Source organism: Bactrocera neohumeralis, chromosome 5 (assembly GCF_024586455.1).
Source record: "Bactrocera neohumeralis isolate Rockhampton chromosome 5, APGP_CSIRO_Bneo_wtdbg2-racon-allhic-juicebox.fasta_v2, whole genome shotgun sequence".
In the NCBI taxonomy this organism is placed as follows: domain Eukaryota; kingdom Metazoa; phylum Arthropoda; class Insecta; order Diptera; family Tephritidae; genus Bactrocera; species Bactrocera neohumeralis.
In genome coordinates, this window is record NC_065922.1 from 31975997 (window position 1) to 31994304 (window position 18308).

At 35.4% G+C, this 18308-nt stretch overlaps 1 protein-coding gene across 13 annotated transcripts in view; it reads right to left on the reverse strand.

Annotated features, from left to right (window-relative positions):
* The window catches only part of LOC126759520 (proton channel OtopLc), a 138437-nt gene that overhangs the window by 46612 nt on the left and 73517 nt on the right, over positions 1 to 18308 (reverse strand). For 3 of the 13 annotated variants that reach the window (XM_050474372.1, XM_050474369.1, XM_050474367.1), the window contains exon 1: positions 1443 to 1502. The exons of the other annotated variants lie outside the window; for them this stretch is intronic. The gene's annotated coding sequence lies outside the window, so the exon portion shown is untranslated. Of the gene's footprint in view, positions 1 to 1442; positions 1503 to 18308 lie in introns of those variants that run through there. 13 annotated transcript variants of the gene reach the window in all.

Sequence of the window (18308 nt, forward strand, 5' to 3'; positions counted from 1 at the left end):
AAGCAAGAGCGGCACTGAAGCGCAGTTTTTTCGCACAAAGATCTGCTTTTTTTACTTTTTTCTTAAAAACAATATTTCACTTTGCATTTTGCAAAAAAAGAAATCAAACAAGGATTTTTTAAATTCTTTTAAAATTGTTTGTTTTTTTTTTTTTTGCTAATTGTTTACAATCAGTCTTTTACTTTTTCATCCCGAAATTAAGTGAGTTTCTTTTCAATTTATATTTTTTAAATTTTTCTTTTATAAAAAAAAATATTTTTCACTTTGTGTTTTGCAAAAAATGTATCTTAATTCAAGTTCATTTAAGTACTTTCTAAGTTAAAAATTTTTTTTTTTGCTTTTTTAGTATTTTTTAGTACTTTCTAAGTTTCAAACAAATTTTCTTCACACGAAAACAAAATTTTAAAATTTTTTGCCCGCGAAAAAAACCATTTTTTCTCACTCTCTCTTTCTGTGTATTTTGCAAAAAAAACTATGTTAATTGAAAATTAGTATATTTTCGTTATTTTAAAGATTTAAAAAAAAATAAAAATGTGTTTCCTTTCATTTTCTTCTTCTTAATATTTATTTTACAAAAAAAAAATATTTTTCAGTGTGTATTTTCCCAAAAATTTATCTAAATATCAAAATTAGTATATTTTTAGTTTAAAAAAAATTGTGCTCACAAAAAGAATTTTTACAGTGCATTTTCCAAAACAGTGTTTGAATTCAAAATTAGAACTTCCTAACATTTTTAAGATTTGAAAAGTTGTTTTGATTACAAAATTAAATTATGTTCTCTTTAATTTACATTTGTTTAAATTCAATTTTACAAAAAAATATATTTCTCAATGTATTTTAAGAGAAGTTTTTCTTAATTCAGAATTAGTATCTTTTAGTACTTTTAAAAATCGTTTTCAACTGTGTATTTTGCAAAAATGTAAGATATATAAATTCCAAATATGAATTTTTGAGTTTATTTTAAGATTTAAAAAATTTTATAATCACGAAATCAAGATGTATTCCCTTTAAATTTTTTTTTTTAATTTTTCGTTTATAAAAAAAAATATTTATCACTGTGTATTTCGCAAAAAATTATATAAATTCAAAAATAGTACTTTCAAGTTTTTTTCATTACGAAATTAAGATATGTTCCCTTTAAGTTTGTATTTTTTTAATTTTTTCTTTTACAAAAAATTATTTTTCACTGTGTATTTTGCAAAAAATGTATCTGAACGCCTTGCGAATTGCGCACAAAATCTTTTCCTTCACTTTATTCTATTAAAACTTCTTAATTTCCACGCTTATTCACTGGCAATCAACAAAAAATTCTGCAGAAAAGTAATTTCACTACACATTTTACAACGAAATCGCATTTTTCACACAAGAAATGCTCCAAAAATTGTAGTTTGCATTTTTCACTTGTGAAAATTTTCTCAATTTTTTTTTTGCTCAACACATACTTTCACAATCCGTAACTGGCAATCACATTCGTCTGCGACGATATCCTATCCAACTACAACTGATTGCGAGCGCGGCCAATGGATGCCAGCTCGGCTGCCTGCCAAAGATGTTGATGTCTTCGTTAATGCTGTGAAAGCATACAATAAAGTCGGACTCACAATCATATATGTACATATGTGTATGTGTGTTCGGCATCTAACACAGCATCAATTATGTGCCACAGCAAATGACTGAGCAATAAATGCCACAATCAGTGACAGCGTTCAACGCTCTTACTACGCGTTCGTGCTATCAGTACACGTGTATGTCTGTTAGTGCTGCTGGTGTGTGTGTGTGTTGGTGCGGGTGTATGCGTGAGTGGCCATTGACTGGTCCAGCCAAGCTACGCTCTGACACGCTTCGGCGCAGTGTGCATGATTTTTGCTTTGACTCGGAAAAGTGTGGATGCCATTCTAATGGACCCACAGTTTACACATTTTCCTTGCTCTATACTTTCCACACTCTGTATACTCTGGACAAGTTTGCTTTTTTCGCTCGGAAAATGTTTCCCAACATTCCCAACTTATTTCGCTGGCATACGGTTGTCCTTGTTCCTTGCTGTTGTGCTTTCGTTGAGGGGAAATTCGCTTTGTTTTTGTTTTGTTTGTTGTTGATTTGTCTTCGACTTTTGTTTCGTTTGTTTTGTTTCTTCTTTTCTTTGTGCGAATACCTACTTTTTATTGCGTTGCTTTTGTTATTGTTGATTTTATGTTGCACTGGAAAGTAGGACATTATTCCTTGTACTGTGTGCATTCCAATAATCTATGCTGCCTAAGTTGCCTTCGTGCTTATTGTTTTCGGAATTTTTGTTGTGTCTTATGTTGGGTCAGAGTTACATTTGAATTTCCAATGGCTGAATGTCGCACGGCTTGCTTTCTGATTAGAGAAGGTATTGCGTTAGTGGTTTTGGTTTGTGCTTCTTTAGTTTTATTTTTGCTCCAAAATGTAGGTAACGTGTTTTAACATTAATTTGTATTGAGATGATAACTCTAGCTATTTAAGCTTACTTTCTAAATGTCTTGTTTGCTCAATTCTCAAATTATTGTAATAACCATCTTGAAGCTCAAAAATTTATGTTTTTTTTGTATTTGCATATTTCCAATGCACAAATATTCAAGAACATTTTCCGAAATTTGGAAAATGTTGCGGGAAATTGTTTCGAAGGTATGAGTTAATTTGTAAGAATTTTTTCAACTTAGCTTAGTCAGCTGACAAAGCTTTAAACAAGTTCTTCTCGAAACGCTGTTCTCAGAGTTTGTGAAGAGAATTATTTCGAAACCGCTGGACCGGAGGAGCTGAAATTTTCACACAACCTTCTGTGATACATTTGTCAGCTAATGATGCAAGGAGTAAGATTTCTGATATAAATTCGGTTACTTCGCAAACAACGGCTTTAGTTTTGAGAAGCTGTCATTTCATCAGAAACCAAATTTTCTATTTGTCTTAATGATCCAAGGATTAATCTATTGTAATCAGAATTTTTCGAGGTTTCTGGAGTCGAAAAAATTCTAAACAGGAAACTAAAGTTAGGAGGGTATGGATTACTGCTGTTGTTATTCTTTTTTGCAGCTGAGAGGGGTTAAGTATTTTTTCGAAGTTCCTCTTGGAATGGTATCAACATATTTCAAAACTTTTCAGAACAAAAAGCCGATGCTGCATTATTTTCAGTTGTTTATTGGATTATATTTCCTTTCAAAAATTTACGAAAAGAAAGTTTTCAGGGCCTATTATATCTCTAGATAAAAAATTCATTTTCAAAAATTATTTTATTCGCCATGTTTCGGGTATACATAGCTTTATAAAATAAATTCTGAAATCGACTATTTAATTGACAAAGCGGAAGCCTTCTTCCTCCTTCTTTCTATGATATAAATTAATAGCTCAAAATTGAGAAAGATCACGAAATTGTAAATATAAAATAAAAAATATATGTAACTATTGAATATTGAGAGCATATTTCGGACTGGGTCTCCCAAAGAAATAAGTTTAGGACAGCTGCAGATACCTGGAAATCTATTATAAATGATTGACATATCTCGTTGCTAGGCTAGGGAGATTGATGAAAAAGTACATAACCGAAAATTTAATCAAGAATATCGTACGAATGCTACCAAAGAATATTCAATATACCCTTAAAGCAAAATATCGACATTTTGTTACTTTTTTTTTTGAACAGAATTTCTGTTACCAATGATATCTCAGATCCACATCCACATTTTTCAACATTGTGAAAATATATAATTTTTTTTTATATTTTCTAACTCTACTTAAAGCTTTCTCAAAACTCCGCTATTATTAAAGACCCTATCATAAGGCACAAAATCTTGTGCCGCTCAGTTGTAACCACATACTTATGTAAGCAGCTGAAAATGCACATAAATTAAAGTTTCGCAAAACTTAAGAAAAACTTTACTGCAGCCTGCTATGCGGAAAAGGAAACTAGTCGCATCAAAGTAATCAAATGTGCCTATGCTCCTGAGAGTTGTGGTCATAAAGCGGAATTTAATATGCTGCACATGATTATGCTTAACTAGCTACGTTGTTATATATCTTATACACATGAAGACATATGAACACATTTCAAGGAAAATACTTTTGCAAACTATGCGCCTATGCAGAGAGTTAACTCTGGAGAGCATGTAGTGTGCACCATATGAAAAGTGCGGCGAATTCGCTCTTCAACATACCGAAAATGGCGCTGCATACCCTGTAGGAAAGTATATGTACTTTAATGTATGAAAAAAAATTAGCATATTATTATATGTATTAGCGAATTTGAACTAGTCTGTTATCGATTTAAGTTTCTTCATTTAAATATTTTTTTTATTATTTTCAAAATTATTACTAAAAACATCTAGAAGTTTTATGAGTTTGATAGATTAGGTTAGATTACATAGACATGCTGATATTCGTTAGACAACGAATATTCTTTATTAGGCAGCTGGAGATGCCATCCGTTCTGAAGCCCAGAACTCCTAGGTAAGGATAAAAAAGACCGTCGCATATCAAAAATCTCTTGAGGCTGCAACATATTTATTGAGAAGGCAACTATGCACATCCGCCAATTTTCCGGACTCTTGTAAGATTTGTAAGTGCAGTAGAAAATGACAATTACCAGACTCATCTTCAATATTAAAGTTTTAACCTCACTCCATGAGTGATAGGACAGTGTCCAGTTAGAACTTAAATCATTATGGGGAGATAAATCTTGCTAAAGCAAGTAATTCAATGGAACTTTTCTGAGTCCACAAGTTTCGTCAACGCCTATGTGACTTTTGCTTACAAAAGTTTACGAAGCTTGCGCGAGATGCTAAAACGCAAGAGAACCGGTGAACACAGTTCGTTCTAATCCTGATGGAATTTGGGCAAGGGCGCCCTTTTTAGAAAGCTCATTACCTTTGCTGTTTCCAGCGACTCCACTGTAGCCTAGCACCCAGCCAAGTCTATTGTAACAATATTGTCTCTAGGGTCAAGCACTGGTCGATTAAATCGTTTTATATCGATCTTGGACATTTGTGTCAACATTAACCCAACAAAATATTTGTAGAGATCTGTTTGCATCCCAAACTTATTCTCAACTGAAAATGTCACTTTTTGATTTCGTACGTTAATTAAGCATTGCTTTTTGAGGGAATAAGGGAAAACACTTTTGGACCGTTTTTATACAATAATGCCTTAAAATCTCGGAGAGAGATGTCGCCAGGAGCAGGCTCCGCGACGCAGTGGTGCAAGTTGTAAAAGATGCAGTCGAGTGCAAGAAGATTTCTGAATGTTCTTCTCTGGGAACCTTAATGTATCCGGTTTTCTAACGTCTGATAGAGACTTTCGCAACCATGCACCTACCGGCTTTGTTCGGGGATGCTATTGAATATGTTGAACGGTATTAAAAGTCATCATAGATGTTGTACACAGTGCATCATTGATGGCAATGAGAGCCAGCAGTTGAAAATGTTCTTGCTGTAAGGAGATCTTACTGACCACTCTCTGTCAGACTAATGCACCATAATCATTAGATGAAATTATCTACGACATCGAAGTTATGACTGTCAACAGTGACGTGGGAGCCTAGTCGTGAAAGCGATTTTATGATGATGATGATGCAGAACTAACGGCGCGGTGGTTGAGGTCAATGGTATCAATATCATCGACATACGGCAGCAGCTGTATACTCTTATATAAGATTGTACATTCATTGTACATTCTCTGTTTAGCTCTGCAGCTAGTATTATTTTCTGCAGCAACAGATTGAAAAAGACACACGATAGGGAGTCTCCTTGTCTAAAAAGTCGTTTCTTATCGAACGGTCCGGAGAGGTCCCTCCCGATTCTGACGGAGCTTTGATGTTGCTCGACGTCACCTAACACAGGCATATACGATTTGCGGGGATACCAAGTTCAGAAATAGCGGCATAAAGGCAGCTTCTTTTCGTGCTGTTAAAATCAGCTTTGAAATCGACAAAGAGGTTGTGTGTATCGATTCTCTTTTCACGGATCTTTTCTAAGATTTGGCGCATGGTGAAAATTTGATCGATTATAGATTTTCCAGGTCTGTAACCCCATTGATAACGTCAAATCAGTTTGTTGACGGCGGGCTTCAGTCTTTCACACAGTACGCTCGATAGAAACTTATATGTGATGTTGAGGGGGCTTATCCCACGGTAGTGGGCGCAGATTGTGAGGTATCCTTTTTTTAGGATTGGATAGGGCATACTTAAATTCCAATCGTCGGGCATGCGTACTCTACAGAGAAGCTGATGCATGCTCCTTATCAGTTTTTCGCCGCTATTTTTTTAATAGCTCGGCCGACAATTCATCAACAATGTTATCAAACGTTTTTTATTACAAAATTAAAATACTAAACTTTAAAAACATTATATTTTCCTACAGGGCCATAGTAGCTAAGTGTGGTGAATATCTGAAAGCAGGAAGTAGCATACATTACGGCGCAGAGAAATTCCTGAAATTGTTTCTTTTTTGTGTTTCTATACTTTACGTCGTAAACACTTTTTATGTTGCCTTGCTTTTGCTTCATCAACACACACCTGCACAAAACACAGGTACACGTAGCCCATTTTGTTTACGTCGTATATCCTTGCTCCTCTCCTTTTTCAAACGTCTTGCTTTGGCAGAGAATCCGCTGTCACATATACAAACCCATTTCCTTTACATTTATTTTCATATTTTCTTCGCGATACACACACTAACGCATAAATATTCACTTATTATGCGAGTATGTATGTATTCGCTGTTTTGTTTGCGTCGTTTTCGCAACAGCCGCTTAAGTGGCCACTCTGTTTGCTCGCTGCTGCAACACAATGCCGCTTCCTGTTTTCCTTGTTGTTGCTTTTATATATTACGTTTCAATTTTTACCTTACTCCCGCTGGCAATGACGACAAAAATAGCAACAACAAGCAACAACATTATACAAGCAATCTGCATGCGACGCAAATAAATTGACCTAAGCATCTTTAGTGTGGCATGCCACGTAGCACTTGCGCGTAGTCAGTGCATGCACAAGCACACATAAAAGGCACGCACACACAACCAACTTGTGACCATGCCACACTTTGCGGGGTTCACCATAAAACATGTTGTTTTGTTGTTATTTTTGTTGTTGCTTACAACATTGTACTCTCTGTAGCACCTTGTTGCATCGTAGTAACGATGTAGCACGCTGATGGACCCCACTCACCTTGCTCATCGACCTCGCTTGGCGCAACACCAGCTCACCGCATATACCATAAGACCATGTTGTTGTTGCTAGGTTGTTTATTTTTGATGTTGTTGACGACTTTGCATTTGCCTTTAGTAACGCCGAGGGTTTTAAGGGTGGATTTCCATTTAATGCTATCTATAACGCAATCGAAAAATTCAAGTTGTTGGATAAACAACGGTGAAGCCGGCGTCAGCATCACCGCCGTACTCATCATCATCATCATCATCAATACATACATACACTGGCTTCACTCTGCCAGAACAGCAGCAGCATGCCGTAAATTTAACTACTGACAGTGAAAATGTTGCAAAAACAAAAACATTAGCTAGTTTGTTGGTGTTTGTACTCGTGCTTGGGGAATGTTTTGCCGCCAACGCACTCACCCTGTAGTTGTCTGTGGCCTGTTACAACTAACTTGCTGACTGAATTTTATGGAAACACAAATCCCTTCGAGTGCAATTTATTACACTGAGCGTAATTTAAAGTTTAGAAAAAAGGTAGTTGCTAATAAGGTCTAGATAATTGATCTGGAGTTCTCTGTGATCTAATTTTTCTCAACGAAAAGCAATATAATCTATTGAGACTCATAGTTTGAAAGATTGTATAATAAAAACTTACTAGCAAATTTTATAAATACAAGACTCATTCTTTAACAAAAGGTGCATTTAAGTCTTTGTGGATTTCGAAGTTGCATATTTACTAAGGAGCACTTATAATGCTTCTTAAAGTCTTAAATTGATATCTTGTAGGATTTCAATATTGGATGAACTCGCCATCCCCCATAGCTGCATACTAGTTTATGTTTGACTTTTGGACCCTTATTTTCAAGACTTAGTGGTGATTGCGGACCTTAAAGCCAGTATATATGTATTTACTTTTTTGTATTAAATTTGAGATTCTATTCAAACAAAGACCTAGGTATTTGACAGTTTCACTTTCCGGTTTTAAATGTAAATTATATTTGAAAGGACTTCTGTGTATTTGTTATTTCTATCTTCCTACACTTTAGCCATGTTTCCGCAATATTAAGTTGTGTAAATCTAAATGATGTGAGGTGTCATTAGACATGTGATTTTCAAGAAGAAATAAAACGCACTTGAGTATCACTTAATGTTATGACCAAGAATTTAGCTTTATTCTAAAGATAAGGATTTGTCGTTATATTTTTAAAAGATTTCGGGTAGTGACCGTATCCAAAAGTCATTAATCATGGCTATTTAACGTTCCCCATTAATTATAAACCATAGACGGCTTCATAGTTTAAGAAATATGAACCAATGCTCAGAGGGAACCATAGAGCACATCAAACAGTGACTTTTTGAGGCTGTAACGGCGTATAAAATAACTTTTTGTTGTTTATCATCACTCCAAATGCGACAATTTTGTTTATTATGGCCGTTCAACCGAAAGTGATGAAGTGAATTTTCTTGTGAAAATCAGTGGCCAGTTCGTTTCGGGCCCATTCACCGAACGTGCGGCTTGTTTGATGGTCGTTCGGCTTCAATTTTAGCACGAGTTGGATTTTTCTAAGCCCGCAAACCAAGATCCTTCCACAAAATCTTTCATTAACACGCAATTCTAATTATTGCGCGCGATGGCAAATGAACTGATTTGGTCTCCTTCGATACTTTGCACATTATTCCCTACAACATCCAGTGTCTTTAAAAATGGGCACCTACTGATGACAGCCATACCCCACGTCGCTCAAAAGCACAGCGTATCAAATCAATGCGTTGATCGGCGCCCTGAAAATGCCAGTCATTTTTCAGTATCAATTAGCAGTGTGGACTGGACATACTAACCACTATGGTATGGTTCGAGGCTGATCTGAAACCACTGCCGTACTTTGGGTGCGGCATTCGGTTGCAATGCAACTGTACATTCAACTGACAAAGTGTAAGCTCCTCCCACATTCAGGTTTTAATCACAAGCACCACAATATTCCCCGAGGAGTCAGTCCGCATGAGCAGGTTGGAGCGAACTCCAGAGCTCCTGCTACCCGTGGTGCCAGACCGGTCAGACCTCATAGTCCAAACTACTATCAATTGAACTTCAATACTGCTCTGAACTAATAACCAGAGGTAGAACACCACTCACCCAAGAAGCTAATCCTAATACCCAGTTAAACGCCTTCGCTCCCAAATTCAGTTCACGCTCAAAAGACGCTAACTGTTCGACATTCCGACTAGTGGAGATAACATCGACATCTAAACGTCGATCAGTCCAGCTAATTCCCATAGCACCCAGATCCCTCATGTCCAAGTACAACGGGCATTCTGCAATAAAATACACCCAATTATCCACTACAGCAAGCATGGTGCGAAAACGATCCGTGACTGCTCGAATTACCGACTCTGCTGGGCGATTATGTTGATCGAATGGTGGATGTAAGGCCGTCTTTAACGAGTGTGACAGTTTATAAAAGACGAAAAAACTACTACTTATGCAGTAATTGCGGGCTTCTGCGTGGATGACACCTAAAAAATCTGTCTCATTATCGAACTACAATTAATGATATTGACAAAATAGCTGCGTTTAAAAAAATTTAATAATATCCAAAACTTTTGTCGGTTTTGAGCTGCCCAAAATATGTACGTTTTAAGAACAAATCTAATTTGAAATCAAATTCGAAAAATGCATTTTCTAGGAAAACAGATTTAAGTAAATTGATGAAGCTGATTGAACTCAGCGGTTACATTTTATAAACCTCCGACTCCAAGAATATTTCAGATATCCGTTTAAAACTTTAGTATGGCATTTCTAAAAGTATAGACTATCGAAATTTGAAAAAATTAAAAAAAAAATGCTTTTCAAAATTTTACACTAAGTGTTCCCCCTAAAGGGATTAAGCCATTTTAAGCTTGTATGCCTTGTTATTGTTAAAGCATTATTCATGCTACGTAGAACTATTTAAGCATCCTATACTCTAAGGGCATTTATTTATTTATCTATCTGTCTATAATCACAAAAAATTATATACCGCCAATAATAACCATAAGTAAATACAAATATTAGACACCTTGGTACGTATTTTCATAGTTAAAAGGAAGTCAAAATGCAATATGGACAGAAGATTATCATATTTCATCTTCGATCATTTAGATTTGCAAAAAATAACAGAATTTAATCTGATTAGCAAAAAAATAGAGTAATCGAAATTCGTCATGACTGTCCACTGACTTCTGTTAATTCTACTGATTTTACGTGAAAAGTCACCAAAACCCAGAAGATTTTTATAGCTCAATTCCATCCTTTCTAGAATTCATCAGTTATAGAACTTATCGAAGGGAATGTTCGTGCAAGTATACTATATATGAAGTAAAACTAATATGGATCACTTTATTTAGATGTAAAGGAATTTTAATCGGCTTTATTGAAAATTTAATTTTCGGTTTTAAACGTCGGCAAAATAATTTTAGTTATAAAGAAATAATCATTAGTATTTATAACTAAAATATTTAAAATATTCGGTTGATAAATTTATATCATATGTGGACGTCTCAGATCTTACCATAACACCACTTATGCCTAATAAACTCGTATTAAAATCATAATTTGACAACCCTATCCATCTAAACTTTCTCTAAAAATAGTAATTTCTCATGGTGATATAATATTATCGTCTTAAAGAGCCTAATCTTTAACTAAATTATTGTTTATTTAAAGTTGGCAACCTTTTACAAAAACTAAAACTTTTAGGAAAAAATGGCAACCAAAGAATTTGGCAATCTTATCAATTAAAACACTCGTATAAACAATAGTAATTCCGCGTGTCGACTCACTATGTGGCTTCAAAACAAATAAGTGAGTTTCTAACTAGATAATTATTTATTTTATGTTGGCAACCCTATACAAAAATGGAGCTTTTAGGATAAAATTACATTCAAATTCTATGACCAAATTATTTATTATTTTATGTATACGGATGAGAGAATTTAGTATTTCCATTTAAACTTAAACTAGTTTGCAGATGGCAACTCTAGATGTACATACGGTACATATATTGAGTATGCAGTGCTATTCAAAGGGAAATGGACACATTATTTTTTTAAGTGTACGTTGTTAAATGGTTTGAGTGATTTGAGGCAAGTGAGTGGGAGAGCTCCGCTTGGGGAGCATGTTGCTATTTTAAATTCACTTATTAATAGCAGGCGAATCTGGACAGGGTAATTAATAGAGAATTAGAACTCGAGTCTTAAGGGAGCCGAGTAAAATATGTCGTTTTAAGGCAAGGAGAATATAATACTTGCATGAATTGACTATCGAAAACATTTTTGAAAAATTTATCAAGCAAAGCTTCCGGTTATCTTTAATAATTCTCCTATAAATTCATATGAATTTTCGTACAACAACAATGAAAAATATTACAAATAATCTTTAATAATACTAATGCGAAACAAATTTAGCTAATTTATGGATTATTGTTTTGTTGTTGCATGCAACATTGCTGCTAATTTGCTGCAAGTCACGCACACGTATAATTTTTCCCTGGAAATTTTGTGGTTAGAGAAATTTTATGGACGAGGAATAAAAGAAATGCACGTTCGTCGCTAATCATTCGTCGCTGCACTGCTTTGTGGGTTTGTTGCTGCCACCCCGTGCTGCAAGCAGCACTGTGCTTGTGCATTATCAGGGGTGTGTTTATGACACGCGCGCTTTCTTCTGCAACGGTGGTGATAGTAATTGCTGCACAAATGAATGTATTACGCGACGTATGAGTGAATATGTCACAACGACGCCTGCGCCAAAGACCTAAGGGACTGCAGCAACACGCGGCAACTAGAAAGGATTCGGCAGCAAGCAGATATGCAGCACAACGGAGAGTAAAGCGTGGCAAAGGGTGCGCTCAAAATGACTTTTGTCTTTGGCCGCTGCGTGTCTGAATGCGAAAATGATGAGGTGAAATGTTCTAATGTTGTTGCTGCCACAATGCGAATGTGGCAAGAACAATACGCGATAAGTAGCGCTTTGTTTCATCAGAAATGTATGAACGTGAGGGGATCGCTCGAGAAAAGGTGTGCCCGTATTTAGCTATTTATCACAAGCAAGCAACCAAACTGGAATAGTAAATAAATAGAATTTTAGACGCCCGCAGTGGGCGTGGTCGCTCTAATCTAATAATTTAGAATGACACTTCTCGCATTTTGGTTTGGCAAGCGGCAGCAAATTTTATGTTGAAATGTGTTGCACGTTTTGGCACTGAAAATTAAATATTTACGTTAGCTAACGGGCTGGAGTGCAGTTAGTCCGCATGCACGTGCCGCATTTGTTCCCTGTATGTGTCCTTATTTATAGATATATTCACATATGTATGTTTCACTTGGTTGTTGTTGCATGCGCGCCACATCCTTTGGCAGCTGCCAGTGGCAAGTCAATAACCTGGCGTCTGGCCTAGTTTCAACGTTGATTTTTCTGCTTACGTATAACAGTAAGTACCTACTTCCACATACAATCAGCAGATTCCGCTTTGATTTGGCAACAGAAAATAAATACAGACGGCGTAATAAGTATCATTCAGCCTACTAAACAGAATAGAAAACATCTACGGATATGTGGCAGAAAGGCTTAAACTCCTACATATCCTGGCACATGAAGCCCATGTATGTACATATGTTGGCACTATTATATTACGACAAAATGCTTGGGCGGAATTTCTACGCTAATTTTAATGTCAAAAATGCACCACGAACTGGAAGGCCAATTGGCGAAAATATAAAATATCGAAAATCATCGAGTCGGAAGAAAAGCACTGCTTTGTCTGCCGAGAAGCTTCACATTGCACGGAATATTAAAAAAAGGCCGAATGCAAAAAGAAGCTCGATGTAAGTATGAGTGCCACACGAGATAACACCAACAAAAATCATGGAACTACTGCATCGCAATATAATATATCAATTTGAACTGAATGTTAAATGGATCATTTATGACAAGTTATGGATCACCACGGTTACGAAAACATTTCCAAACCAGTTTTGACGGCCAGAAAGGTTTTGCTCTAATTTTGCTTGGATTGACAGAATCATATACTATAAGTTGTTCTCTTACATTCAAACTTTTTACTCGGACCTGTACTGTCAACAATTAGACCATCTAAGGAAAGCAATCGCATAGAAGCGGCCAACTTTGGCCAATAGCAGAGGAAGTGTGTTCTATCAGAACGATTGGCGTTGTCGCATCAATAGTGACCAGTTTTGACGGCCAGAAAGGTTTTGTGTATCTTTTCCAAAGTGCGAATGTACTCGCGGCTCCGATAGAGGAAGTTCTCAAAAAAAAAAAAAAATGTTATATACATATGTGATAGTAGAAACTGGTTTATACAGTTGTTCTTTTGTATCTTACATTCAAAACATTTACATTATAAAGTTGACTTTTGTTCGAAAATATCTGTCAATTTCTGAGATATATAATTGAAATTAAGGGATAGTACTTCCCTGACAATAGTATGTCTGTATGTCAAAAATCGGTTAAATCGGGTCAATACTTCCTTTAGCCCCCATATACCTAGCATCAAAATTTTCGAACTTCCAGGGGATTTTGTATCGCACGTATCGGCCAATATGTGAGTTATCTCAATGAAAATTAGGAAGCGTATCTTTGTGTCCAACATTGATAAAATTGAGCAAAAACTGGACCTAGCCCCCATATAACAAATACGAGGATTTTCGAACAGTCGGCTGATTTTACTCTATATGATTGGTTTTTTAGTATGTGACGTGTTAATATTATTAGATATTGGGGAAAAATAGATAAAATTAGATCGATACGACCCCAACTGCCATATACTACATATAATTATTTTCGTATTTCTAACAAAGCTTAAGTGTCTGTCATGTATAGAAGTTATATATAGTATATGCATATATAAAATTGCTTGGATTTGGATCCTCACATTAACGTTTTACACCATAAAGTATTTCCCTGCCTCTGATTCTTATATGTAGCAAGAGTATAAAATGTTCGGTTACACCCGAGCTTAGCCCTTCATTACTTGTTACATTATATTTTGCAGGTTGCCGTGTTCTATTTACATTGTCACAAAACCTTCGCCAGTAGTAATATCATCTTCAGCGCTCATTATGAGATGCTGAAAGCTTACCTTAGGCTTAATTAAAGTTGCGAAATTCGAAATTGTATCTTATTGTATCTTAGAATAGTTATATGTAGATGATGATAAAAAATAGCAGAACTAAAACATAGGAAGCAGAAAAGGGTCGAAAGCGGCTAAATTCCTCAAATGTCTCCACATTTCTATGGAAAGTTCATATTTTTTATATCATTATGGTTTCGAGTGACAATCACTTGTAAATTAATTATTTAAATCAACATATTAGTAGTCAGTAGTCTTCCTTGCAATAAAAGCTCTTAAGCTGTTTCACTTAACTTTTTCTTTAATATGATTTTCTCTCTGGTATAAAATATACGACTAAATATGCATATCTGAATGGTTTAAGACGTAATAAGTAGGTACTTATTATTTGTGTAATTATATTTAAATACATTAATAATTCTAACGTCATCCCCACTAATTATTTCTGAATACATATTATATACTAATTATTTTCTAACAAATTGCAAAACATCCAAACGATATGTACATCTGAATATTAAATTTAATGAGTTTTAAAGTATTTAATTGTGCTATGACACCATCAGCAAAATATGTCTTATTAAAAGTAACAAGACAATGGAAATATTTTAGATAACATCGAAACGTTAAAAAAGGATATTAATATTTAAACCAAAAAAAAAAAAAAAAAAAAAAAAAAAAAAAAAAAAAAAAAAAAATAAACTTTTAATCGCACCGTAGGCCCTAGCTAGTGTGTATTTACTCATGTTAGTTTAATATTTCATATTACTCTAATAAATAATAATAATAATAATAATATTTTAGGTATATATATAACAATTATTCTGCATATTTAGAAAATTATTTGTAAAGCTCTCAGAAAAAACTAATGCATTGAGTAATACAAGTACTGAACTTTGTCTATATACTGAAACTTTTAGTATATAGATAACTTTGAATGTAGAACTATTCGGAAGATTTTAGAGGAGTTTTTTAGTAAAAAGTCAATAAAAATCATTAATATACTACTCTGTTCAAAAGCAATAAGATGAAATTGCCACTTAAAACTCCTAGGCATCTGGAAGGCAGATTATTTTTTCAAGTGTGTCAAAACTCTATAACATTTATCGAGCGTCTGTTTGTCCAAAGTTTTAAATATCTCCGAGTTACATGCGTTTCTGTTAAACAAAAGTGAATTTTTCGCTTCTTACAAAACATTTTGAAATGGTACAACCTTTTCAAAGCGGTCAGACAACGCGTTAAAGATAAGCCGCGCTCTGGACGACTATCAACTTCTGGACTACGTCCAAAACTTCAAAGATTTGATGCTTGAAGAACGTGGATGGACGATTAAAGACCTCACTGTTAGTGCTGGAATATCGTTTGGCTCAGCCCAAATCATTTTGAAGAATGTTTAGTGTCTCAAAAAGACATGGGGTCAAAATCACATAATACACCATCTCATACTGCACAAGTTCTTCGCGACTTTTAGGCAAAAACTGTAGTCTTATTCGTCCGCAACCACTGTATTTGCCTGATTTGGCTTTGTACGGATTCTAATCAGCAAACTCAAAAGACCAATGCGTTTTTCGCCGTTTTGATGCGTTTGTGGTGATAGAATCCGAATCGAAGGGGGTTTTGAAGGCTGTACCGGAAAAATAAAATTCCTACTGTTTCGAAAACTGGGGAAAGCGAAGACTGGAAAAGCGTTAGTAAAAGTGCGATTTATAGGACGAGGGTTACTTTGAAGAAGGACTAAGGAATTTACATTTTATAAACCAATTCACCTTTTGATGGCAGTAGTAGTACTATTTGTACAGATTAATCGGTAAATTTTATCAAGTTTGCCTCTTCTATTTAGTAGAGTAATTAAAACAACGATGGATGCATTTTCAAATCTTCGATAATATTTAATTAGAGTATTTACAGATTAGCAGTAGTAAGACTGATACTCTCAGGTTATCAGCATGCCTCACTTCTTGTTTTCCTTAGAAGCTCTTATTCGATATTTGATATACAAATTTATTGTGTTTGGTTAATTGCCTGATTTGATTGCAAGCTATTCTTATACTCGTAATACCTAACGGTTCGAAAAAACATTAATTTATAATCTTGCAGTAATTGAGTACAGAGCTCAAGAATTTGACCAACTGATTGAACTTTTTAATAATATTGGTTGTCAAATATCCCCCTTCCGCCTTTTTGTCTTTCGAGTTTTGTATAAAGCGCTACAGAACTCGTAGCTGGCAATACTATACATCTTTGAAAGGTATTGACATAACCTACAAAACGACGCTATGCATGATTAGTTTGGATATTGCGTTCAACAGTTATAGATGTGTAAACATGGGGTCACTATTTCAAAGTTTTCCTTCGTTAAAGGCAAAGCCGTTCGACAAACGTTCCGTGAGTTTAATGGTGTTTTGGGGATGGTACTCTGTGGTTTCGACGATTCAGAGCGAGTGAAAACGACACCATAGATAAGCCAGCCGATGGAAGACCTGTGACGACGAATACCGATCAAATCATGGAAAACATCGAGTTAGACCGGCATGTGGCATCTCGTGACATCGCCCAGAAAATGAGAGTTAGTCACCAAACCATTTTAAACCATCTGCTGAATACACAAAAACGCTTGATGTTTGGGTGCCGCATGATTTGAACCAAAAAAACCTTCTGGACCGCATCAACGCCTGCGATATACTGCTGAAACGGAACGAACTCGACCAATTTTTGAAGCAGATGGTGACTGCCGACAAAAAATGGATCACATACGACAATATCAAGCGAAAACGGTTGTGGCCGAAGGCCGGTGAATCATCCCAGTTGCCAAGCCGGGATTCACGGCCAGGAAGGTTTTGCTGTATGCTTGGTGGGATTTGAAGAGAATCATCCACTATGAGCTGCTCCCTTATGGCCAGGCGCTTAATTCTACCATCTACTGCGAACAACTGGACCACTTGAAGCAGGCGATCGACCAGAAGCGTCCAGAATTGGCCAACAGGAAGGGTGTAGTGTTCCACCAGGACAACGCCAGACCACACACTTCGTTGATGACTCGTCCGAAGCTACGGGAGCTCGAATGGGAAGTTTTATCGCATCCACCATATAGCCCGGACATAGCGCCAAGTGATTACCGCCTGTTCCTGTCCATGGCGAACGCCCTTGTTGATGTAAAGTTGAATTCAAAAGAGGCTTGTGAAAAGTGGCTGACCGAGTTCTTCGCAAATAAGGAGGGAGGTCCTATGAGGGGGGTATTATGAAGTTGCCGTCTAGATGGAAAGAGATTATCGAACGAAACGGCGCATATTTGAACTAAATCCGATCACTATAACACTTTTTATAAAGCATTGAATAAAGAGTAAAAAAGCGGAAGGGAGATATTTGACAACCTATTATATTGTTAAGCATATATAAGGGCCAACCTATTTCCAAGGGCCATATATCTATAGATTCTTACAACTGTTAGAAAAAAATTTACCAATAGAATATTGTTAATAAAATGCTATAAACCATGGACTTATAATAGTAAATACGACATTTCAGGTAGTAAATTATTTTGTATGGAAAGGAAATATATTATATTCAGAAAGTTTTCAGACATTAGAGAGGAATTTTTATTTTTATCATAGACAAGCATATTTCATATTAAATTTAAATAGATTATCGAAAATCTAGTGCAACAGTTTCCCCTTAGACTCTAAATAACCCAAACCAAAGTGCGTAAGTGCAATATTCCGACACAGTTACGTGCAAAAGTATTCGTACAAGTGACCTATGTGTCTAAAATTTCATCTAAAAGTAGTTTAGTTTAACTAAAATACAACAACAAGACGCATTAACAGTAACTAACAAATTCCATGCGAAAAACGGACTACGTAAATCCCGTGCTCACATACAATTGTCTCATTTCCTAAACAAAAAAAAAAATAATTGCCCAAACCAAATGAACATACAAAAGTGCAATTTAAAGTTTTTTTAGTAAATTTTTTCCAGAATAGCCAATTTTATTTAATTCTATGCCAGAGAATTTCGGGTCAAATT